Raw genomic sequence first — 21276 nt, forward strand, 5'->3', positions numbered from 1 at the left:
AAGAAGGAAATAACCTGATACAGAACGAAGACAGCGGAAGTACAAAGAGGGAATGAGTAGTCTGGAGCACTTGACTCCTGACTCTGCATCTGGCAGCCGTGAAGAGAACCATGCTCTATGTGCCATACCATAGTTGCCGTCTTTGATCCTCAAAAGTTCATAGTTTCTCACCTAATCCATATGGCTCTTCCTACTCTCCAGAAGACGTTAATCATAACATGTCATTTCCTGAAGATAGATCTCGTGCTTTTTCCTATGCGGTTTCCTCTCCCTGTGATTTCATCCACCAAAACACAAATATCATCAGTTGAAATTCTTCCCATCTGTTTTAATGACTTTTCCCTTATTATACCAACATAAGCAAACTTGTCCATCCCTCCCCTATGTTTTAGTTCTTACTATGCATATGAATGTGAATTGTAAACAGTCATCCATAGATGTTCAAGTCCCTTATACAAAGTGTAATATTCACATAAAACCTCATATAGTCTCCTGTGTACTTTATATCAACCCTATGTTACTTATAATATCTAATACAAAGTAAATGCAATGCAAATACTTGACATACAGTATTGTGTGTGAAGCAGAGAAAAAATTAGGTATACATGCAACTTTTTCCAATTTTTAAAATAATTTTTATTAATAATTAGTATTTTTCACCTTTAAGGGGCACAGTGCAATATTTCAGTACTGATTTCACCGAAAAATAATCAGATCAAACAATAGCATCTCCTCCTCCCCACCCTTCCTTCATGTTTGAAACCTACCAGCAACTCCTCTCCTACTTCTCTGTATAGTATATAACACATTTTTGTGATCTATAGTTGCTTCACTGTGCAGTGAAACACTAGGGCATATTAACTTCTGTATAACCATGTTTTGGTATCCTTTATCCAACTTCCCTCTCTACCCCCTACTCTTATCCTTTCCAGTCTGTAGTAATCACTAATCTAAGTTCAAATGGACCTTTTTAAACTTCTATATATGAGAGACATGTGTTATTTATCCTCGTTTCTATTTTATTTCACTTAACAAACGGTCTCCATTTCCAACTGTTAGTTGCAAAAATGTCAGAGTTTCATTCTTTTCATGGATGAGTAATATTCCATTCTGTGTGTACCACATTTTATTTAGCCACTCTTTGATTCTATGTCTTGACTACTGTAAATAATGCAGCAATGGGGGCCGGCGCTGTGGCACAGCAGGTTAATGCCCTGGTCTGAAGCGCCGGCATCCCATTTGGGTGCCAGTTCTAGTCCCGCTGCTCCTCTTCCGATCCGGCTCTCTGCTATGGCTTGGGAAAGCAGTAGAAGATGGCCCAAGACCCTGGGCCCCTGCACCCGCACGGGAGACCTGGAGGAAGCTCCTGGCTCCTGGCTTCAGATGGACACAGTTCCAGCCATTGTGGCCAGTTGGGGAGTGAACCATCGGATAGAAGACCTCTCTCTCTCTCTCTCTCTCTCTCTCTCTCTCTCTCCCTCTCCTCTCTCTGTGTGTAACTCTGACTTTCAAATAAATAAATAAATCTTTAAAAAACAATAATGCATCAATGAACATGGGAGTGCTGGTAACTCTCATGTACTGATTTCATTCCTTCTGGATATACACCCAGAAGTGGAATAGCTGGGTCACATGGCAGATCTGGTTTTGGTTTTTGAGAACCTCCCCACAGTTCTCCATAATGACTGTACTAATTCATATTTCCACCAAAAGTGTATAAAGATCCCATTTTATCCACATCCCAGTATTTGGGTTTCTTTTTTTATAATAGCCATCCTAATTAAACTGAGATGCTATCTCCAAACACTTATGAAGCAGTTGATTGGATCCAAGGCTATAGAACCCTCAATTACAGAGATGAATGTCTTTTACACTCACATTTCTTATGAATTATCAGGTTCTCCAGGGAAGACATAACAAACATTTCCCATCTGCATATTATCTTACATATTACAGATTTCCGGTTAATATTTACTAAATATTATATTGCCTGCTTATTCTAATTCTTGTATATTACTCCCACTACTCCATACACAACTCTATAGTTGTCCTACCTGATCATTATCTTTATAAGGCAACATGTGCCAGCATTGCCTTTAGCACTTTACGTGCTTTATGCCTTGTGAGATAAATATTATCACTCTACTATTCCGACTTTATTTGCAAGGAAAGTGAGGCAATAAGAGTTTAAATCGCCTTCCTAAAATCACCTGTTGGCACTGGAATTTGAATGCAAAGCCACTGTGCCATGAGGTTGGCTATGGTTTAGGTTATAATGAACAAATAATGAACTTGAGGATCAGGGCTGGTGAGAAACAGGACATATTAGTTGCAAAACAACTTTATCCTCTTGAGAGAAGATCCACAAGCATCAATCAAATGAAATCTTTCAAATTCCAGCCTACGAGCTAATAACCTGGATAGTCCAGGCTCCTTGTGGAAAGCAAAGAGACAGATAATAACAGATCCTGAGACCCAGTTCTCTCCCCTCATACAGTGAGGCTGGGGAAGCCCGCTGACCAGCTGCCCTCAAGACCAATTCCACTGGGGCTACAGCCACAGGAAACAGTGGCTGGGCAGAGTAGATAATTGGAAGGTGTTCACAATTTTTTCTTGTCAATAAGAATCAGAATATTATACCCAAATTTCCAACACCTTCTTGTGTTTCCTTGGAAACAGTCTAGCCTAGGGAGAAAGACTCGGGAGCAGCTGCTGATAGCAAATCACCAGGCACATAATTGTGTGCCCAGAAGTCCCTCCACACCCCTAGACCCCGACATGCAGACACATGCACACTTAGAAGGGTGTAAACAGATGCTGTTTTGACCACCTGTTTTTCCTTCATTTCCTCTAAGTGCCAGTGTTCCAACAACTCCCAATTGTCAGCACAGGGTTACAGAATTCAGGCTCTGGAGATGCTATTCTTCAGGTCAGTCATGGCTGTGCCTCTTCTCAGCTGTTTAAACTTAAGTAAGACATTTTATCCTCTCTGATGTCCATTTTGGACTTGAAAACTTGGAATAATAATTTGTGGGGTGGAGGTTGGGTTTATACTAGTTAAATTAAATAATGGATTTTAAAAGGCATTTAGCTGGGAGGGTAGAGATTTAATACATAACAGCCCTTTATTAAACATGTAAAAGTCTTCTGATTAATTCTGACTGTATAAATTAGAAAAAAAACTTGCTTAACCTCTTAAACTTACATTACATGTCTGCAAAATAGATATGACATCTACTGATTATGGTTTGGGGAAGCATTAAATGAAACAGCATATGTGAAACTATATTGCTTGATATTTAGTAGGCACTAAATTAATGTTAACTGATCCTTTATCTTTCCGTCTATTTGCTCCTGGGCAACACTTCAGTAGGACTAATCTACTCCTAATGACCTGATAGTGTCCAACTCCTTCCACCTCAGGCAAGAGGACATTGGATGAGTTCTCCTATTCTTGACAAACCTGTCTAATAATTATGTGATTTATACAATAGTCTGGTTTTAAAAAATCTGCTGGGGGCCGGCACTGTGGCACAATGGATTAAAGCCCTGGCCTGAAGTGCTGGCATCCCATATGAGTGTCGGTTCTAGTCCCAGCTGCTCCTCTTCTGATCCAGCTCTCTGCTATGGCCCCGGATAGCAGTAGAAATGCCCAAGTCCTTGGGCCCCAGTACCCACTTGGGAGATCTGGAAGAAGCTCCTGGCTCCTGGCTTTGGATTGGCGCAGCTCTGGCCATTGCAGCCATCTGGAAAGTGAACCAGCAGATGGAAGAGCCCTCTCTCTGTCTCTACCTCTCTCTGTAACTCTGTCTTTCAAATACATAAAATAAATCTTTAAAAAAAAATGCTGTCCCGGTTTTTTATTTTTGTTTTTTAACCCTTCACAACCTTCTGAGTCATCTTCTGGATAAATCGGTGTGACCAAAACTTTTTTAATCTCAGAAAATTAAGCATTCAGGTAGGTATTTATACCCATGAGTTAATCTCAGACAAAGATTTTAGAACAACCACTGGAAAACAAGAGTCTGAACAATTAGCTAAACACTGATGACTCAAAGATTGAGACAAACATCAGTGTTTGCTCTCTCGGCAATACATCATTCTGCACAGAACTTTGGTTTGTCCCCAGAATACACGGAAGAGAACTTTCACAGTGCTAGACTTTTAGACTTTCTTCATATTTAAACAAGCCCTACAATGTCCATTGATCTGCATTTAGACGAGTTCTGAATTTAGACAAGAGCCAGCATCTGGGCGGAAATGAAGAATCATGAAACAGTAAATTATATCCCCAAATTGCATAACCTCTGTTCTTTGGGGATCCAAATGATTACAATGGAAAATTGCATGCCCATCAGATGCTCAGATAACGTAGATTACCAGAAATCAGAGAGATTAACAATTTTGTTGAGTAAGACCAGACATAGAAATTTATAAATGAAAAAGGATAAAGATCAAAGCTTTGAAAGAATGAAAGAGCCCCATGAAAATACTAAACCGTTTAAAATATATACTCATTTTTAGCTCTTGCTACATACACTTCAAGGTCATTTGAACAAAAACTAAAATAATGAAGCTACTTCCTCAATGTAAGAGCTTTATAGTATGAAGCAAGATTTTAAAGTGCCAAACACCAATACAGACATGGGAGAGTCATAGCAAAATCCTAAAAGACAATTGAGCAGCTACGAGGGTGGAAGGAGAAGAGGGATGTTAATCATACAGATTGATAGCTATGGGTCTTCCCAGCCTTAGACATTCCAGCTCAAAATTAAATTAGAGGTGGCACTATACATAGCAGGTAAAGCCGCCATCTGTAGCACTGGCATCCCATATGGGCACCAGTTCATGTCTTGGCTGCTCCACTTCCTATCCACCTCCCTGCTAATGTGCCTAGGAAAGCAGTGGAAGTGTTAGGCAGGAAGTCAGAAATTTAGCCTATGTATGTGCGAGAAGGGTCCGAAGATCAGAACCTACTGTTGAAGCTCCAGAAGCCCAGCATTTTGCACTTCAAAGTCCTGCCCAGACCCTGATAACCTTCCAGGTGGTCACAGCCCTAACCCCAAGGAAAGCTCCCAGGAGAATTCTCCTGAGGGCCAAATGGGTTACCTGACCTGATAACATGGGGCAATAAAACCTTCATAGATGCCCTAAGAGAAGCCCCTCTACTCTACCTGGTGCCAGCAAATCTGGGGAGAACTTGCTAATTTTCACCCAACAAACCCTTCTGCTAGGGCTCCCCATCCTGGAGGAGAGAGGGAGGTGGGAGGGAGGTTATGGGGGGAGAAACCTCTATAATCCAAAAGTTGTACTTTTGAAATTTATATTTATTAAATAAAAGTAAAAACACACACACACACACACACACCAAAAACCTAGGGAGTCCAGACTGTGAGCTCAGCTGCCCACCTGGCCTTCCCAGGTGTATTCTCTCCATTCAACCATGTAACCTTGCTCTCCCCCAGTCCGAGTGACTGGGCGCTCTCTCTCTGTCCCTTCCATTCTGACGGATACCCTATCCCCAGTAAAGCCTTATCACCTAGCTCTCTGTCTCATGCCTGAATTCTTTCTTGGGGGCCGACAAGAACCCCCCGGCTTCCATGGCCTTTTCTCCAGTGACAGAAGGGCCCAATACTTGGGCCCCTACATCCACGTGGGAGACCCAGAAAAAGCTCCTGGCTCCAGGTTTTGAATTGGCCCACATCTAGGCATTGTGGCCATTTGTGGCATGAACCACTGGATGGAAGATTCTCTCTCTCGCTCGCTCTTGCTCTCGCTCTCTCTCTACAACTTTGCTTGCTTTTCAAATAAATAAATCTTTTTAAAAATCCATTTAAAAGCAAGCTAACTAAAAGTTATAACTTTTTTGTGTGTGTACACAGCACAAAGAGATTGAAAAGTCTTAAGGGGGCCGGCGCCACGGCTCAATAGGCTAATCCTCCGCCTGCGGTGCCAGCACACCAGGTTCTAGTCCCGGTCGGGGCACCGGATTCTGTCCCAGTCACTCCTCTTCCTGTCCGGCTCTCTGCTGTGGCCCGGGAGTGCAGTGGAGGATGGCCCAAGTTCTTGGGCCCTGCACCCACATGAGAGACCAGGAGAGGCACCTGGCTCCTGGCTTCGGATCAGCAGCACGCTGGCCACAGCGGCCATTGGAGGGTGAACCAACGGAAAAAGGAAGACCTTTCTCTCTGTCTCTCTCTCTCACTGTCCACTCTGCCTGTCAAAAATAAATAAATAAATAAATAAATAAAAAAGAAAAGTCTTATGGGACAGAAGTGCAATAATTACAAACTATATATCTGGGCCTTGTGGTTCCTCTCTTCCAGGACAAATCCTGTCTCTTACCAAGTCATTGGATTGTATTATTAATATTGCCTTGGAGGTGGAATGCTCTATTCTTTCACCATGACCTATGTCTGTGACCAGGAACTTGTTTTAGAAGTCAGGGCCAATGATGATTTTTTGCTATCGATAGATATGCAAGGAGCCATAACTCTATATTAATCAAAATGGCCTGCAGGTCTCCTCAGCTTAACTAAATGCTAGACAAGTTCTTCCCTCTAGCTATAGGCCCCTGACCTCCCTTCTCCTAGAGCAGTTATTTTAGAAAACTTGCAATTGCAAATTCTTCCCCTGCCCCTTTTGAAATGTAAATAAGTCCTCTCCCAGTTTCTCACCAGTTTTACAACCCAGAGCAGCCTTTCTCCAGGACCTGGGAGCTATCTCTTTGAAATGTAATTACCAAGAAAGATAGTGCCCCTATCTTCCAGTCTTTGTAGAAAGATAGGAGCCTAACTTCAAGAATCACCAATTAGCAAACACAAGTAGCCTAATCACTCTGATCAACTTCTCCTCAACCTCCTCTGGGTACTTTTCCCGCTAGCTTATCCCTGAGCTTAAAAACTCGCTTTTGTCTCAGTAGAGTTCAGTCTTTCTCCCCTATTGCAATAGTCTTGAGTCTTCCTTGCTGTTTAACTCTGTCCTCTGGCACGATTTTTCTTTGATGGCATACAAGGTTTCTAATGAACCATTTTGAGGTCTTTTGCCCTGGCAGAAGATTCCATGATCAAGTAAAACCAAAAAAAAAAAAAAAGTTTCAAGTATATATGCATAATACATTTCATGCCAACGTTTTAAGAGACACAATAGCTACTTTAATATTCATTGAGAAAACTCAGAATCACTGCATGGCAGAGATGGTCACTTGTCTATCAAAGGTCAAGAGAGTGTCTTGTCTGGAAAACCAAAGGAGTTAGAACAGTTTGCAAGGACAGGTTAATCAACAGGGCATATATACAGAGTGGCCCAATCAGATGTGGCAGTAAAAGACTTAGTAAAAGTTGGTAAAAATAAAATGACTGCCAAGATGACCTTTGCAAAAGCAATTCTAGTTAAATAGAGCAGCCACTGAATGTAAGGTGGAGAAGACTAAAGGGGAAAGGGAGGAATAAACCAGCTTCCCATGACAGCTATTGAATTAATGACAACTCTGACGGCTTCGTCCTGGTCCTACGGTGTCTGACGGCATTATCTAGAATAGGATCCTCAGGTGGGTAAGCACAGCACGTATTTCCAAATGAAGCCTATAGTGATCACAGTGCAATACTTCACACTTTGCTTTCCAAGTCAGTCTGCAGAGGACAGAGGTGCCAAAACAACTGGTAAGGAACAGAATAGGATGGGACAGGCCGCATCCGGAAGGGAAGAGCTCTGTGGGCTGAGAATCAGTTTTGACTGATAACAGAGGATAAAATAAGTGGCTCAGTTTGGTTAGTTACAATTGGTCGACAAAGGAGACTGATGCTCAGAGTGATAACCACTGGACAAATATTGGAAACAGCCAGATGAAGCTCATATCTAGCAAAGAACATCTTTGAGACCAGCAGTGTGAAGAGTTCAAGTGCCTCTTCCCACTGAGCAATCAGATAGTAACCAGTGATTCTGGGATACAGTGCCAAGTCACATCCTTGAAGGACTGTAGAGAAGAGAGGACACTGTGGTGGACCCAAAGGTGATCTTAATTTCAAAACTCAGCAGACAGAGTACTCCACAGAGTACTTACCAAGTACAAAAAAAGAAAAGGTACCAGTACAGTAGAGAAACTCTGCGGACGCCACCTTAACCAAGAGATCAAACTAAAATCACCATTAATGACATCACCACCTAATGTTATACATGGAGAAAGACATATCTCATATGTAGTATTCCTGCTAAAAATGATAAACAAAGATCTTTTCATGAGGAAACAATCAAATGAATGCAAATACACAGACATTCCTCAAAACAACTGTAGTGAACTCCTCTAAAGTCCCCAATGTCCAGGTGGGCATTTAGTGCAGCAGATGAGACACCTCCTGGGACACCCACATCCCATATCGGAATACCTGTGTTCAAATCCTGATTCCAGCTTGCCATTCACATGGGAACCTGGATTGAGTTCCTGGCTCTTGACTTTGGTCTAGCCCTGCCTCCTGTTGTTGCAGGCATTTGGGGAGTGAACCAGTAGATAAAATCCTTCTCTCTCCCTCGCTCTCTCTTATTCTCTTTCTCTCTCTCCTTCCCTCCCTCTCTACCTCCATCCCCTTTTCTCTCTCCCTCTAAAATAAAAAAAGGAACCATATATTCATGATCTTTAAAATAAAACTCTAGTGTCATGAAAGCTGTAAAAGACAGGGAAACTATTCTATTGACACAGAAAAGGCATGACAACTAAGCACGACATATGAGCCTTGTTTATATTCTGTTCTGAAGAATATCACTGTGATAGGAAAATGGAATCTGATTATGAACTATATATTAGATAATATGTTAATGATAAATTTCTTGAGGGTGGTAATTATATTGTAGTGTATAAAAATATTCTTTGCTGTCTTCTTATTCTCAGTGTGGCAGAAATTACACATATGTATATATTTAAATGCAAGAGCTTAGAAGAGGAAATCCTATTCTCTAGACGCCAGTTGGATATTTACTAAATTAAGTTAGACTAATTTTTGAGAGATAAGAAGAGATTTTTCAGGAAAATGAAATAGGATTTAGGCTTTTATACAAAATTCAAGAAAGTTATTAATATCTATCTTTATATTGTGTTGACAAGCTAAAGAAATATGAATTAAATGGTCAAGTAGTAAAGTGAATTCATTCTTGCCAGAATGGACATAATTCAAAAGGTTGATGTCAGCCTGAAAGGAATTCGCTAGTATTATGATGCAGAATTCTGATCAACTGATAAAAACATGGATGGCACACTAACAAAATTTCTTAGTGATAATGACAGAAATTCTTAGTGATGCAGTCTTGGATTTCAGAGATCTTGATAGTGTACACCAATACCAACACTCTGACATTTAATGGACATTCTGTAAAGCTTCATTATTATAAATTAACCAACATATGGATATTAAAGATGTTCTAGAACCTGGTACATAAAGGTAAACCAAAAAAGCCTTTGAGATAAGTTCATGAAGGTATGAATTCAGAGGCATTGTAAGTATATATGAGGAAGGCCCAAGATTAACAGAAGGGCAGGACAGGTTACCCAAGTGATAGAATGTATGCACAGGAAACTTTCGAATATGCAGAAAATAGAGAGGGAAGCATCACAGCACAGGGGTGGGAGGTGGAATAGGGAGAACAGGCACACCCAAGTCTGGCAGAGGGAGTATTTGTGCAAAATTGATGGGGCTGTGGGATAGCAACCAGGCAAGAAACCCAGTGAGACAGAGACCAAGGGGAAGAGGCCACAAAAGGCAATGACTCTAATTTCAATAGGATTCAATATTTCAATGCAGCTCCCCAAGGAGGTGACATTTAAAAAACATGGGTGAAGAGACCCTGTTCTGCTCATTACCACTCACATTCAACTTTAAATTTTTGTTTGGTTGAAATAAATTCAGAAGAGCCATCTGTGAAACAGGCATCATAGCTGGTCTGGATTTACCAAGGGTTAACAAACAGGAGCTCTAACAAGCACGCTTAGTTCAAACTCAGGAAGATTTCCTCACAGATCCTGGCTGGAGAGGAAATGGCTGTCTAGGGAAATACTGAGCCTCCTGGGCTCACTGATAAATAGGCAAGGAATTTCTAGAGACAATTTAGTCCTTGAACGAGATAATTAATGGGCTTTCTTCCAATCTCGAGATTCCATAATTCTACAATGGTGCCATTTCCATTCCATCGGCAACATACTAAACAGGGGTAGGGGTTGGGTCGGGGGTAACAGTGAATATGGCCAAACTAATGAGTCTATAAAAATAAAACTTGTAACCAATAACTGTACCATAAAGTTCAGACCCAATCTTAAAGCTAACTTCAAAGAATAAAACCTCAAAACATAAAATAAAGGTAAACATCATTTTTGAGATGAAGGCAGCCAAATGTTGGAACCTGGACTTTGCAACAGGCCTGAGTGGGCTCTGGTAAGCTTTTCCGCCTCTCTCTGTTAATGGAGATAATACGGCAAATACTAATCACTGGGATTTGACACACTGTACACATGTTTTGTTTTGTTTTTAAATATTTTATTTATGTATGTATGTATTTATTTGAAACACAGAGTCACAGAGAGAGAGAGAGAGTCTTCCATCCACTGGCTCACTCCCCCGATGGCTGTAGCTGCAGCCGGGAGCCAGGAGCTTCTTCCAGGTCTCCCACGTGGGTGCAGGGGCCCAAGGACTTGGTTTATCTTCTACTGCTTTCCCAGGCCATAGTAGAGAGCTGTATCAGAAGTGGAGCAGCCAGGATTCTAACTGGAGCCCATATGGGATGCCGGCATGGCAGGCAGCAGCTTTACCTGCTATGCCACAGCACTGGCCCCAGATTATTATTCATTATCCCATAAATACATGCAAACCTTATGTGCAAATTTTAAAATCTGGCTGATAGAATAGTTGTGGAAATTTACTGAGTTAAATGTGAAGTACTCAGAATAGTGGCCAGCAAATCAAAAACCCTACAAAAATGTCTGACATCTGTGATCAATCATAGTAATTATAGGAGAGGTTCTGGAGTCAAACAAATGTGGATGAAATCCTAGTTCCATTGTAGGCTGGTTAGTGACATCTCCCCCTCTCTACAGCAGGGATGAATGTGTTGATTGGTAAAGGTTCAGTTTCAAATATCAGAAAACTTCCTCGTCATCCTACCCGGGTCTACGCTGGATGCAAGAGAATTGGGAGCTCAAGAAAGTCCGTAAGGCTTCACGGTTGGTAAGCACAATGGTCTGGGGCCGGCGCCATGGCGCAGCAGGTTAACGCCCTGGCCTGAAGCGCCGGCAGCCCTTACAGGCGTCAACTTGAGACCTGGCTGCTCCACTTCCAATCCAGCTCTCTGCTATGGCCTGGGAAAGCAGTAGAAGATGGCCCAAGTCCTTAGGCCCCTGCGCCCGTGTGGGAGACCCAGAAGAAGCTCCTGGCTCCTGGCTTCGGACCAGCGCAGCTCTGGCCATTGTAGCCAACTGGGGAGTGAGCCAGCGGATGGAAGACCTCTCTGTCTCTCTCTCTGTCTCTCCTCTCTCTGTGTAACTCTGGCTTTCAAATAAATAAATAAATAAATTTTTTTTTTGACAGGCAGAGTGGATAGTGAGAGAGAGAGAGACAGAGAGAAAGGTCCTCCTTTTTGCCGTTGGTTCACCCTCCAATGGCCGCTGCGGCCTGCGCATCGTGCTGATCCGAAGCCAGGAGCCAGGTGCTTCTGGTCTCCCATACGGGTGCAGGGCCCAAGGACTTGGGCCATCCTCCACTGCCTTCCCGGGCCATAGCAGAGAGCTGGCCTGGAAGAGGGGCAACCGGGATAGAATCCGGCACCCCGACCGGGACTAGAACCTGATGTGCTGGCGCCGCAAGGCGGAGGATTAGCCTGTTAAGCCACAGCACCGGCCAATAAATAAATCTTTAAAAAAAAAAAAAAGTACAGTGGTCTGATTCCATTCAGCAATTATTTATGAAGCATGTACTACAGACAAAACACTGTGTGTTAGGAAATGGAAACATACTAATGAATAAGGCACAACATGAGTGTCCAAAAACAAGTAGTCTAATAGCCCCACAGGAGATCATTCTCCTGTATTAAAACGTCTTACTTAGCACTTGGCAATAAGCACTACAGCAAACTCTGTGACTATTCTGCATGGCACGCAACTCTGAACAAGATGAGCTGAGATGTTTTCCCCAGAAGGTCCTGAAATTGCAGCTATTATGTAGGGCCATCCCTGAGCAACATATGATTTCATTTGGACCAAAATGCTTTTCATCTGAGTTACTTGGGAAATTTTCAAAGATCCCCCTTCTTCAGGCTTGTAGGAACCACGCCCAGGGAGTCACATGACATTCTTTACAGAACTGCTAAGTTCTCACTGCCCCTAAACTTGTAAGACACAGAGTGTGATGAATATGTCAACCCCAAAGCTGTTAGGATATTAAAAAAAAAAAAACCTACAGATGAAATTTCACATAACCCAGCTTCAGCAAGAGAAATCCCTAGTTTCAGACATAGATGTCTGATTAACATGGTTTCAGAAAGCAAGTTGCTAAATTAAATTGGAGAGGATGACATGATAGGGACCATCAAATCCAGCATTTCTCTCCTTGAAATTATAAATTAGCAATTATAAAACTGAAAATGACTGAAATCCACTTATCTTTGGGAGTTAGTTTACAGATTACTCCATAATAGCCATGCCAAATGATTGCAATAACTGAAGTTGAGACAAGGTAATATTAAAGTGGCCTCCATCTAGAATCTCTAAGGAAACTGTAAGAAGCCTAAGCCCTCTTCTGTTTCTTTCAAATACAATAATGTCCAAATTTTCTAAATGAGTTATAAATGTTAGAATCTGAGAATCAGGTTAAAGGAAACTCACAATTTTGTCGCTGAATTTCCATTCTCAGCCATCAGAACAAGAACAAACTTGGTCAATGAGATGTTACAATAACCCTTTCATGGGACTGTCCAGGAAAAGCACAGACCTTCTGCGGAACCATGTCAGCTGGATGCTGTATCTGTGATGCCATCTGTTCCAACTTGCTTAAGAATGCCCTACAAGAGTTCATTCACCAAGAGAAACTGGGCGTTTGGAGCCTCTAATGAGAATGTTGTGGCCCTTTGAGTGGGGTGGGAGGCGCACCTGCCCCTTGAAGCTGACCAGTGGGGATCAAGAGAAACACCTGAGGAGACTGAGGAGCGAAAGAGGGAAACGCCTCCAATGCTGACCCTGAGCACTTGGAGAAAGGCAGAGGCTGGATAGCCCTTCTAGCTTTGTCTTCAGAACAGAATGCAGCAACAGAGCTTTTGGAAAAAGTTAACATGCACTCTGAAATTTGTAGCAGATCTGCACAAAGGCAGCCTTGTCTTGGAAATTCTGAATGAAGGTGACAAACCCCAACAACAGAACGGAAGACAGGGCAGCAGGAAGTCCATCAGAACTCCCACCGTGAGCTATGGCAAAGAGGGGCTTTTTCCACTGGGCCAAGCAAGTGCCTGAAGGGCAACAGTACTCAGTCATCAGTGCAAATACTCACCCTAGAGGATGCCAGCAAAACGCAAAAAAAAAAAAAAGCAACAAAACAAAACAAAACAAAAAAAAAAAAAACCTCACTGTAACAGGCTACAGTGCATACTGCAATGGGGCAGGAAATAACAGTTTGCAGAAGATTAGTTGGTCAGAGAGCATGACACTAATATTTTGGAACTGTGCAATGTGTAGTCTTTGGACAGACTTCTAAATTACCCCATATGATCCCCCACAAGGCAGTCTGTCACATGAGTTATCCGCTGCCTAGAACATACAGACACCAGTTATGTGACATTTCATTCTCTTGTTCCTCTGTCTACCCCTCCAAAAGTCAGAAAAGTAAAGAGAAGAAGAAAGAGGAACAAAATATAACAGACTATACCTTTTTCCTACTGCAGATAATAGGGATGCTGTCAGTAGCATCTGATAAATGACTTTTCAAATGAAAAAATTGATTTTTTAATAGTTGAAAGAGTCACAGATAGAGAAGAGGAACTTGCCGTCATTACAGAAAAGAGTCTACAAAATTATATGATATACGTGAAATGGGATCAACAGCATCTTGGGAAGTGGTTGGAAGAAATGATATTTTCTATTCATTGTCTAAGACATGCAGGTGTCCTGTAAACAATCGATCAGTCAGGAAGCTTTGCCGAGCATGATCTGCATGAGAGGCAGTGTGTCTTACATAAATAACCTGTAGTGCCTTTACCCCTTCTATAGAATTGGAGTAGACAGTGAAGAGAACTCTGTTGCCTAATGGTAGAGATAGCTCACCATCTCCCTAGACAGTTCTGTACTCACCTGCCCTACCATATATGAATGCAAATGAACTAAGAGGTGGCGCTTGTTAGATTGCTATCCCTATTAACTATCTGTACCAGCACAAAAACTGAATAAAATGTCCCCTCCAATGATAGAAAAGTGTGCATTCAAATCAATGACCAATGCAGAAGGGGAAAAAAACAATAGTTGAGGATAAGGAATGAGTAAATGGGTTATGTAACAGTAAAACCCAATATTACACTGGTACCTCAAAAGAGGTTCACAGCAAGAAAATAATATTGTCTCTCAGCACAATTATAGCAGATGTTCAGAAGTGTGAAGCTTTGTATTTGCCAAGACAATCCTTGCTTTTCCAATCTGGCAAGGCCTCATGCAAGCCTGCAAACCTGAATAGCATCGCTCTGAAACATTTTGGTCACACAATATGATGATGAACTGGACAAATTGTTCAGGACTGAGTAGAACTCTAGAATATGCCAATAGCTTGTGGCTTATTTTTCAGGTTACACCTACTAACAAGGATATCATTTGGGAAGAAATTCCCAGGAACTACTCCCCACCAGGCCATGCAGTGCACAACTCCTGGTAGACTGATCATTGTGCAACTGGAATGACCAAACACTGAGAAAAGGCCCTAATGATAATGGAGAAAATGTAGCAGCTGCATGCCTGACATGCCACAGTATGATGTATGCAACTACATATTACCCTCGTTCTTGTGGGTGGAAAGCTATTAAACAGAATAGAAGGAAAAACACAGTGGATTTCTTAGGAGAATAAAGCAATAGGCTTCACACACTGGATCTGACATCCCCTAAAGGATAGATAAATCATGATACAAAGATATCCATGGGCAGCCTTAAGCCATACTCTGTATTACATCCAGTTATTACTACCACTCATCCGCCCATATCACGAGGGACCCAACATGTTGGAGTATGAATATGTACACAATGGCAACAACATGCATAGTAGGCTAAACAACACTGGCTCATCAGAAATTAATGGGGGAGAAATGGGTGTCCACCTAGACATCACTGGACTTGCTGAATGAGCAGTAGTATTCAGAGAAAAAATATGCAAAACTTGAATAAGCAGATCAAAGGAACTTCTCTTCCAGGAGGAAGGCGAGCATGGAAGTCAGTCTGGAAAGGTAAGATAATGAGGCTTTAGCGAAAAGAGTCAGACAGACTCAAACAAATAATGCCTGCACCCAGCATTGGTAAAGGGCTTGAACCCTGGGCCTCTTGAATATTTAACACAGAGGTAATAACCCTCTGTCCTAGATGCTGAGGTTTGAGGGGCACACTTAAGGTATCTTATGGATCTTGAAATTAATGGAAGGTTTCTGGGGTGATTGTAATTTATATCAGTGTTTACTGACTACCCTTAGTCCAAGAGTAGATAGAGTAAGATTCGTCCCATAATACTTCTAGCAGGCATAGGAACTACTCTGAATAACACCCATGTCTTCCCCTTAGGAGGGAAATATGTCCTACTAAGTTAGAGCACCCAATGGCATAAGTCTCAGAACAAGACTGTGAACAAAGGCAGAGTGAGTGGCTAAGCCCTCAATGGACTTGGAACCCAGAAATAACCAAATTGTGGCCAATTATAACGATGACATTCACAATAATATCTGGCTTGCTGGCAAGGTTGATTTTGTTGGAAGACATCACAAATACTTCTATAATTGTTATTGATTTGTTATTATAATTATACCATGACTCATAATATGGTATAACATGGACTTTGTTGAAAACATTAAGCTATCTATGTAATTAAGTTATATAATAATAACAGTAATTATTACCAAATGTATTGGAATTGGATGTAATTAAAACCTACTCAAGATGTAATTCAGACAAGGTGTTCTGATGAAAAATTCTTTTTTATTTATTTAGCTAAACCTCAGTGTAATTCTGTACTAAGTAGTTCTGCACAAGTTTATCTCACAGTACAAATAAAGATAGAACAAGGAGGCAAATGAATAATCAAACAGAAAAATATGAGAAATTCTTGCCGTGTCAGTGGAAAATACATCATTGTTTCTTAAAATTCAAACTTATCCCACACTGACTCCTCAAATGTTAGGTATCATCATGCTGATACCATTACTGCATGTTATGTAAATGCCATACTAAATGTTGATGCTCGGAAAAATAGTTGTAGTAAGAGAGTCTAGGCAAAGGGCCAGGCAAGTGGACTGCGTGGGAAGGGGATAATGCAGCAGGCCTGGTTTACCCAAACCTTACACAATTCCAAGAAACATTCAATTCAAAATTCATACTTAGCTGGCTTGTGGGAGATAAGCTCCAAAGTCCTTAAAATATTTGGCTTGGGCTGGCACCATGGCTCAGCAGCTAATCCTCTGCCTAGCGGTGCCGGCACACCAGGTTCTGGTCCCGGTCAGGGCGCCGGATTCTATCCCAGTTGCCCCTCTTCCAGGCCAGCTCTCTGCTGTAGCCAGGGAGTGCAGTGGAGGATGGCCCAAGTGCTTGGGCCCTGCACCCCATGGGAGACCAGGAGAAGCACCTGGCTCCCGCCTTGGGATCAGCGCAGTGCGCCGGCCACAGTGCGCCAGCCATGGCGGCCATTGGAGGGTGAACCAACGGCAAAGGAAGACCTTTCTCTCTGTCTCTCTCTCTCTCTCTCTCTCACTGTCCACTCTGCCTGTCAAAAAAAAAATTGGCTTGGTAAGAATGCTTTAGGAGGGCTGGCACAGTGGCACAGTGGATTAATGCCCTGGCCTGAAGCGCTGGCATCTCATATGGGCGCCGGTTCTAGTCCCAGCTGCTCCTCTTCTGATCCAGCTCTCTGCTATGGCCTGGGAAAGCAGTGGAAGATGGCCCAAGTCCTTGGGCCCCTGCACCCATGTGGGAGACCTGGAAGAAGCTCCTGGCTCCTGGCTTCAGATTGGCTCAGCTCTGGCCATTGTGGCCACCTGGGCGGTGAACCAGCGGGTGGAAGACCTCTCTCTCTCTGTCTCTACCTCTCTCTCTGTAACTCTGTCTTTAAAATAAATTTTTTGGAAAAAAAAGAATGCTTTAGGATTTCTAAGCCCTTGAATCTTCCAGTAGCAGTTTGATCACAATAGTTGATGCTAATAATGTCATTTATGGTCAATATTTATTGTTGCTTGGTGGGGGGATGGTATGGGGCTGGAGAGTGAGCAGTTGAAGTTAATTATGCCTATTTATGTGTCATTGAATCCAACTAAAAACCCTGGACACCAAGTCTCACGAGAACGTCCTTGGTTGGACACACCTTGCAAGTGTTGTCACGCAACAAGCCTGGGAGAATTAAGTGAATTCATGAAATTCCCCTGGGAGAGAACACCTGGAAGCTTGTAGCTGGGACTTTACTGCAGGTGCCCTTTCCTTTTACTTGTTTTAATCTGTAGCTTTTTGTTGTGATAAACTGTAACTAAGAATATAACTGCTTTTTCTGAATCCTGTAAATCCTTACAGTGAGTCATGAAGCCTAGGGATGGTTTTTAGGGCAATCAGGAAGGACCACATAGAGGAGGTGCAACGTGAGCTGAAACTTGAAAAAGGAGAATATAGCCTAAGGACAAAGAATTCAAGGTAGGAGGGAGCTTGGACATTTAGAAGGAAGGCTCTCAACTGCAATTGAGAATCTTGAAAGGGAATAGAAAAAGAGTTTCATCTATACTGCCTGATGGCTTCCCGAGATCTGTTTATGACTACTTTCTAGTCCTGTCAACAAGGAAGACAAAACTGCATCTTTATTTCCAAACCACGTTCCCTAAGTTTGGAGGTTCATCATCAACAACTCTCCAGTTCATTTGTCCTCCCCCAAATAGCACATTCTATTTTGAATGTTGATAAATTGTGAATTTTATTTTTCTTGGAACCTAGATCTTTTATTTCTACAGATAAAGTCCACAAATACAGGCCTTTGTAGACTTACTTTTTTGAGAAAATTCACAAATTGTGCCACACGATAGAACATGTACTATAAAAAGTTATTCCACATCAGCTGTCACCAAAAAACATCTAAATTCTTTTTGTTTGGCCAAGGCTTTTTGCCAAGTAGCTAAAAATGTTCTATCATGGACAGTTGAGTTTTTAATAAAACTTCTAATCCATATCTATATAAAAGCTCTGTAAATTATTTGTATTATATGGTCTGAGTGTGCCTAATACTCTAATTATAACAAGCTCTGCACCACAAAGTCTTCCTTTGGGTATTTCTCATCACCTGTGCTGTTTGCCTTTTTTTCTTACTGTCTCCTAGTTTGAAGGAATTTTTTTTCTTGACGTCTGGCTCCCAAATCCGATACTCGGGGCTATAAAAATGAAGACCTCCCACTGATATTTCAAAAGGATTTTTTTTTTGTCTGAGACACCAGGAAAATTCTAGTTAATTTTCTATTGAAGTTTTTCTTTGGATATAGAAATATAAATATATACATATATATATAAAAATAAGAGTGAAACGAGAAAACAACTACATAGTAGGTAATCAATTGAAGAGTGTACCTCTTGAGAGAGCGCCAAGCTGAACTGATTCCTCTGAATTGCTTCCTTTTTAAGATGTACCTTTCAGTGACCTAGTAGTTCTCTTATTACAAATAACAAGATGTGGAGAAATGTAAGCCAGCTGGCTGAGGAGACTGGACACTCAGTACTATCGGTACTCTTCTTGTATTAAAATATTATTACCTGGTTCAAATCCAGTGACTTCTTTTGGCTTCTGTGTCCCTAGGTATGAGACAGGGCCAGGAGTACTAACCTGTCTCACTGGGTTGCTTAAATGATTATTAATAAGGGAAATTTCAAGGAATTCTCTCAGCATAAAACATTATACCAATGCCAAGTGAAAACACATCAATGATTTTAAAATATCATGGTGAAAGTGTGCATGGTAGAGACTGAAGCAGCCTCTCACATTTTGTATTTATACTGGCAAGAATGATAATGTTGGCATATAATCTTTGTGAGAGTAACAACAATAGTCAGCCAAGGGCTTGCCTTGAATCTCAAAGCAAAACAGGATGTCTTGGGTACTTTTGCAGTTGGCACTCCAGACTACAATTCATCTCATAGCCCAGCAGATACATTTAACTTGTATGAATTAGTTGAAATGGAATGTATTTTACCTGTAACTTTGCCTAATTGTGTGTTTTACTCTGTTCTTTAGGCACCTGGCACCAGACAGATTCTAATTTCAATATTTAAAAATCATTAGTGAGATTGCAAAAGGCTTTAATTTTAAATGCCTTTAATCACTTCATATAATTTTTCTCAACAAAAATTTTTCTATATTTAATACTTTTTGACTGTAAGGTATGCATGAGAAGCAGCCTTCCTTGCCCAGAATTTATCCAGAGTTTCTTTCACTAGAAATATGGGAAACTGGAAAGTAAGCAAGCACAAACAACAATGGAAAATAACAAATCTGCATTTAAAAGAAAAGGCAGACTCTAAGATCATATAAAGACTTCACAAGAAGAATTCCTCTTCAATACCTTCTTTATGGTTCCTGAAACAAATGCAGAAAGCATTAGATTCTGAGCTATGTCTGTACAGAACACACTTATTGTGAATGATGCTCTTTTCAATTGCATGAGAGTCCCTGCTATGACTCCATTCCACTCAATGCCCAATTTCTCCAAACTGCATCACTGAGGAATTTAGCCCGAGTAGATAACTGTGCCTGCAGTATAAACGCAGAAGAAGTGGCAGAGTGTGTCCACCCGCTCACAGCCTCCTCTGCAGTTCCACTTCCTCAAGCAGGAAAGATGTTCTGTTCACTCATTATTAACAAACTGCTGTCAGGATTCTGCAGAACTGATACACATTCCTAACTGGAAGGGAACAAAAGAACGTTGAATTCCCTCTAGCTTGTACACACCTACAAATAGTGCAAACATACTTCTTTAAACATGGACATATGAAGGTACTTTCAAAAATTCATGGAAACTGGAAATAAAAGGTAAGCTTGTTTTGGTGCAAAAAAAAAAAAAAGAAGAAGAAGAAGAAGAAGAAACCCATGAACCCATGTGTAGGTTGTCATAATATGCATCTTGATGAGGCTTTTGAAGTACCGTTGTATATATTTAGGTAACTAAATTTAGTAACAGAAGCAAGAGGGTGAGCCAACTATTTAAGATAGTAATATTACATTTCTGCGAAGTTGGGGGTATCGGAAAAATTAGGCAAGGAAGGGTGTCAAGAAGAGACAAAAGGTAGGCAATTAGTGAGATGTCTATGAGCTCATCCTCTGGGATACAGTGCACTTGCTCAGAAAAGTTTTGATTTTACCTAAAAGCAAAAGTTAGCACTGGCTGCTGACAATATTTAAGTCATATCCTGTCTTTTCAATTTCCATCCCATATGTAGGTAAGATGCTCAAGTGCTCTCTCCGTTGGAGCCAGCAGAACGTTCAAACATGGTAGAACCTTCACCTAACTCCATTCATAACCACAGTAACATGGAAACCAATCTGCTTTCCCCGCTCACGCTAGCCATTTTCAGCTGCACTTGCAAACCTCCCCCTTCTCTCCCCAGAAAACTTCAGTTTGTGTGCACACACTCCTGGTACCTATGTGGGACCATCAAGGTCAACTTATGAGCCAAATTTGGGGCAGTTGGAAGGGTCCACCCTGTCTCTGTGGAGTGGTCACAGCAAGCACCATGTTAAGCATGATGAAGCTGGCTTAGAGTCATTTCTACTTGAGACACTCTGTCCAGCAGTTCTATTTGTCGAGGAAAACCTGGTAACTAATATTGTATGGTATTATTCATGTGACAGTGGTTGTAACCCTTTAATCACTTGACTGTAGGAACAGGGCTCTAATTTGTCTGCAGAAGTACCATGAGTCCCTTGGCTCAAGCCTCCCATACCTAGAGAGAGTATTTTGGTACAAGGGGCAAATAAATTTGTAAACCACAAAAAGAAACAAAAATAAGATAAAAGGTTCTGCTAAATAGAATTTAAAAGTAGCAAGTATT

The sequence above is a fragment of the Lepus europaeus genome, chromosome 9 (assembly GCF_033115175.1).
Source record: "Lepus europaeus isolate LE1 chromosome 9, mLepTim1.pri, whole genome shotgun sequence".
Lineage (NCBI taxonomy): Eukaryota > Metazoa > Chordata > Mammalia > Lagomorpha > Leporidae > Lepus > Lepus europaeus.